This window comes from Lissotriton vulgaris, chromosome 12 (genome assembly GCF_964263255.1).
Source record: "Lissotriton vulgaris chromosome 12, aLisVul1.2, whole genome shotgun sequence".
Lineage (NCBI taxonomy): Eukaryota > Metazoa > Chordata > Amphibia > Caudata > Salamandridae > Lissotriton > Lissotriton vulgaris.
This window is the reverse complement of record NC_141700.1, coordinates 86,133,390-86,139,389: the sequence shown is the minus strand read 5'-3', so window position 1 is coordinate 86,139,389 and position 6,000 is coordinate 86,133,390.

Below are 6,000 nucleotides of genomic sequence, written 5' to 3'. Positions count from 1 at the left end.
AGCTTTTGAACTCAGTGTATGAAACATCTTGCATCCAAATTCATATCCTACTTACTGTTGTAAAAAACGTGCTTTCTACTAGTTGCGCAGTTTCAAAGCGCTGTGAGTGCTTCTAAGTATTATATATAGCCATGTTTATGTAGGGAATCCTGGCTCCGCTGCTTGGGCATGTTACTTCCCTTATCCGCCTGGAATGGGAGCGCCTGAAGTTTCTAGACTCTTCAGAGCGCTGGGGGGAGGAGGAATGATGCCCTGATGTCAGTCGAGAAGGTTTTGCATTCCTCTTTTATGGCGTACCGATTTGGGGGCCCACAAGGACCTTGTTTTCCTTAAGCCCCGGGTGGGCCAGGTCCCGTGGTCAATGTTGATAAATACGCTGCCATATAAAGAGAATATTTGGTGCCTGAAAGTTGCATGCCCCGATCCACTGTTCTCCCACACAGGCTTACACATACCACACGCAGACACAAACTCACGCACCACCCAACACGAGTATATACACAGCTGCCCACAGTGCACACACGTCCCAGACATGAAACAATTGTGGGTTTTTTCTGTAGTATCCACAACTAATAGCAGCCGTGCCTCTAGCCTACATTGCGACTGCAACCCGGGGGATTGCAAACCAATTCCAAAAATCGAAATAAACCGACGGACAAGTGACGGATGACACATAATATATATATTGCCTCCAGCCGTGTCGCCCAGAAAATGAAAGAAGCGGAACCAGATTAATGGCGTTAAAAATAAATAAACCAATAACCACAAAATTAAGTTTCAGTTTCACATTCTCCATTCCAACGACGTGAACTGTAAACCAAGAACCGCTCTGTGCTTTTCAAAAAGCAGCACACGGTAACACGAACAGGTGTGATCTTGAAATAAAGGAATCATGCTTTAAGTTACATTTCAATTTGTCTTCCAAAGTCAGACTGCGCTGCGACTGACTTGACCCACTAGTGATCGTGTGTGCACACTCACGCCGTTGCGCATGGAGAACGCTTGTGCTTCTCATTGTGTTTAATGTCTGGGAGATGTGGATTGCTCGTCTGCTGTAAAACGTCCCCCTTTTCCTGCTCAAACACGGTTTTAATTCAAATCCCGTTATCGCATTTTTCCTAAAAATCACAGCTGGCGCCGCTCACAGCGTGCAGATGTCACGCACCACTCCACCAAACACAAGTATCAGCCCCATTGTGTGAGCACGACGGGATACACAGGATATATGCACCTCCTCCATCACACCAGATGGTGCCAGCACCTCATGTATGCGCCTACCGCACATGGGTAATGGGTGGCATCTCAAAGAAAAGTCAGCTACCATTTAGTGTCCCCGATCATCAACACTTTCAAGATGTAGCGCCTACATTAAAAACTAGTGTAAAACGCTCCAATACCTTTGTGTTGATTTCGTGCTTAAAAAATAAATACCGCAAATCACTGCCGGCCTGCGACCAGGAAGTCAGGCAGGCCGGCGCGACAACAGGAAACAGGAAGTAGGAGGGCGGGAGCCTACCCCGCCTCCCACGGAAGAGCCGCGATTGGACGGAGCCGCCGTGTTTGGAGCACCGGAGCAGGCAGGAGCCTACCCTGCGCCCCGGTGCCGAAGGAGGGAAGAAGAGTCCTGCTGCCGGGCCCTGCAGCTGAGGAGAGCCGCCGCACGAAGGAAGCCGGTGAGTGGGTTGCTGAGCGGGGGAGGGGGGAGGCGGGGGAAAGCATGTGGGCGCGCGAGTGCGGGCGGGTGGGCTTTGTGTGCGTGCGTGTGTGTGACTGTGGGGGAGGGGGGTGTGTGTGTGTGAGCGAGTGTCTGTGTGCCTGCGTGTGCATGCGCTCGCCTGTGTGTGCGTGCGTGCATGCATGCAGAGGGGTGGGGGCTGCCTGCCTGCGTCTGTGCAAGGGCTGTGAGTTACTCTGCACATGCGCGGGGACTCTGCGCATGCGCGGATCAGACGCGCGCTCCCGCGGTGAAAACTGCGAGCTCGTAACAGATTGGTGTCCTCATTCCCAGCATTCTCACTAACGGGCCACAATAGGTCTGAAGCAGACACCTTCAATGCTCACGCATTGAGGGTAGGTCTGCTCGACCTAAAAATGATGGGGTTCTATGTCAAGAGGAGTGGCGTTATAAAAGATGCTTCCACACCGGGTTTGTCTGAAAAACATGAAATTCTGATACAAAATTGTTTTCTTTCTGCATTTAACTGATTGAGTACTTTTGATCATTGTTGTTATTGAAATGTAAAATGCTTTTTGTGATGTATAATGCTGAATTCATTGTTTGTATGCCATCTTGTATACCACAAACCTAGCTGAGCACCATTCGGAGTCAAAGGCAAAGATATGGTCAGCATGGGATTGCGCCGATTGTCACCAGAGATGGCGAGCCTGTCATTCATTCAAAAAAAAAACTCCAATTGGTAGCCTTTGTTGCATCCTTTATAATAATGTTGTATTGATCAATATTAAAACATGGAATGTAGGGATAGAATGTTTAGAGTCAATGCAGCAGGACATTTTGGCTCAGAAAATTGCTGCCTGCCTGTCGATGTGGGCGGGCTTCTGCTGAAGTGTTGTTACACTAACAATAAATCTTAATACCATCCATGGGCCATATTACACAAGTTCCCCGGGAGTGCTATGGGTATTTGTGCCCTCTTTCTCGCCCCCGGGGCACTTTGGAAGTACAGAAGGGGACACAAATTGGAGTGACAATGGAACCGAGTCTTCAACTGGACGGTTTCATTGACAAAACAGTATCCACCTGTATGGGCCTGCTGCGTTCCCTTAGGAAGATTCTCTCTCTGCTCCCTGTCCATGCCAGACCAGAAGTAGTGCGCAGCATCATTCTAAGCAGACTAGATTACTGCAATGCACTGCTTCTGGGGGCACCTGTTTCGGCGATAGGTAAGCTACAACGAGTGCAGAACTTCGCGGCTAAGCTAGCACTCTCCCGCCGTCGTTTTGACTCATCTTCCGCAGCTCTTAGAGACTTGCATTGGCTCCCCATCCCTCAACGGATCGAATTCAAGGCGTTATGTCTGGTTTTCCGGGCTTTGCTTGGCTCGGGACCGCTGCCCTTACAGGAGATGTTCACTTGGTACACCCCCGCAAGAGCTCTCCGATCTGCCTCTGCCTATTTGGCGGTTGTCCCTAAGTTTCGGAGAAAGCGAATGGGTGGCCGCTCTTTTGGCTTCACGGCATCTAAGCTGTGGAACGATCTGCCACTGTCGCTCAGATGCTCAGGAGACCTCCCTTCATTTAAAAAACTACTAAAAACTCATCTGTTTCCTAGGCCAGGATAATTCCTCTCTGATCCTTCTTTGATCGTGCTTCAGGATCTGCTTTATCTCAGCCCCAAAATGCCCGTTGGGTGACAGAATGCACTCTATAAGTGTGTTATACATACATATATACATACAAATGCTGGTGCAGCCCCTTCTGTAATACCGATAGTGCTGGCGCACATAAAGTGCCAGCGCTATCATAAACGGGCGTTCCCTCATTGGCATGGGGGAGTGACCCAATGCAATTGAGGCAATGCCTCTGCCCCCGTGCCGTATTATAGACGCGGACACAGAGGCAAAGAAGGTGTCAGGAGGGGCATTACCAGTGTACCACCTATAAGGTGCGCCCCCACACTGCAGCCCTCTGGAGGGGGGAAAGGGGTCCCATGGACCCCCAGACATCCCCTTGCTGGCGGGTGCAGTCACTCATTGCACCCTCCTGCAAGGGTATCGCTCACCTCTTAAAAGTGGAGGCGGGTCGCTGCCTGCACTGTAAAACAAGGAGCGGCTTCAAAGCAGCGACTCAGTTTTTCACATGAATACGCTGTCCCCAGTGCAGCGCGAGTTCACAGCTGCCCTGGGGGCAGCGCATTCATCCTAATACGGTGCATCTTCCTTGTTTGCACCAGGCCCACCTTTTAAAAGGTGCGCCCGGCACAAACAAGGAAAATGCGTCACGTGTACGATGGCCCCAAGTCTTGCAAACTGAAGTTATTTTCATGTGTAACAAGGTTTATGTGCCACCAGCATTCTCTCCCATACATGTGATTTCTGGTTGTAAACCTGAAGCAACTGGTAATGTAACTAACTCTAGACAACCAATTGATTGTGAACAACATGCTACAAACATCCTGCTGTTCTACCTCTTGGGAGTGGAAGACATTGCTGAAATTGATCACTGGTTTGGCCTAATTCTGCGCGGTCAAGGTCAAGCCAGGAAGCATGCATCCTGATACACATGGTAACTTCCAAACATATATGTTATGAAACTGTGTTCTAAAGAACGTCCAGCAAGAGAGAGCTGGATGTCGCCCGGTGTGCCGGCACTGTGGTGCGGCCATCATCAAAGTAGAACAAGGTTTTTCAGTTGCCTGACAGCGATGCACTGGTCCCCGCGAGTTAGCTTTCTAGGTATTGGCTGGAAAATCTAAAGATTGTCTTCTAGATGCAGTGGTCACTGTATCTAGATTTGGGGGGTTAACTGGATGCACCTTCTACTAACATGGCCTCACCCGTTATGTTTCATTGATCAAGGCTACTGGAACATGACTTACTGAAGTAATAACAAACTAGCTCTTTTGATTTCGGCCACTTAGAAACTTTTGAATGACCCAACATACTGCAGACAAGAGCGACTACTTTATTTAAGTTTGTTTACAAATTACCATTTCATCTCCGGAAGTGGAGAGACTATTGTTCCAAATGGCCCGCGGTTGGTTTCCGAGATAAAATCATCTACCACGATAGGAAGATGTTCATTGGAAGTTACGGTCTATGGAGACAAATGGATGACTTTTTAAAGATGTGTGGTATCAAACACCCTCCCACTCTCTTTTATCACACTGGGTGAAAGTTGGCAGCTGATCACCAGAGTGAGCTGGGTTGGAAATATGAGATTTGGAGTTTATTGTGAAATTACAGAACCACACAACACTTGACTGTGGGTAAATCAGATTTTTTACCGTTGCCTGGTCATGCTCCTGGTTGGAAGGCGTGCCCGGCTTGGATGTTCTGAATTTCCATTGTTTGAAAGGAAAAGAAAAAATCTACTGGGTTTAAAGAGTCTGATTTTGATACTTGGCTTACAAAAGCAGATTAAAAAAGGTACACTTTTCATTAGAAGAAATCTGAAGCAGGTTTGCATCCTAATGTGTGTTTTATTCAAATTAGCTCATTACGTGAGTAAGAGGAAGAAAGCAGAGGCCGATGCTTCCAAGCCTCACAATATATTTCTAAATAGATTATAACTTGTATGGTAATATTTTTGGTATATGTATTGTACTCTTTCATAAGAAGGCAAGGAGATCAGTTTTACTTTTAATGTGAAAGAAATGAATAAAGCCAGAAATGAAAGATTTAAGATTATTTTAAGTCTGAGAGAGCAGTGACCAGACTGCTTCATACATCTTTCATTCCTTCTGGCAGTCGTAAAACTGTCGTAAGTATGGGAAAACTGTAGTAAATCAGCGCTACAATGTTTTATTTATACTTATACTTACACGGGCTCTCAACCCAGGAAGGACCCCCACCTGCTTCAGGGCCACCCCGAAGCGCACCCACGGTCCCTTCACCTGCCAGAACTGCAGCTTCTCCTGCATCAATGACACAGAGACTCCCGCCACGAAAGAACACAACAAGCTCCGATGCATCCTGATCAACACCCGCTCCGCACGCAAACATGTTGTCGAGCTCTGGGATCTACTCGACACCGCATCACCAGACGTCGCCTTCCTGACCAAGACCTGGATGGACGAAGCCTCCTCTCCAGACATCGCCATAGCCATCCCCAACGGATACAAGATCGCCCGCAGAGACTGCACCAACGGAGTCAGAGGAGGAATCACCATCGTTCACAAGAAGACCATCAGGGTCTCAACAAACACCAACGACACTCTCAGCACCGCCGAACACATGCACTTCCATATCCACACGGACCCCAAGACCACCCTAAGAAGCACCTTCGTCTACAGACCACCCAGACCCTGCCCACAATTCT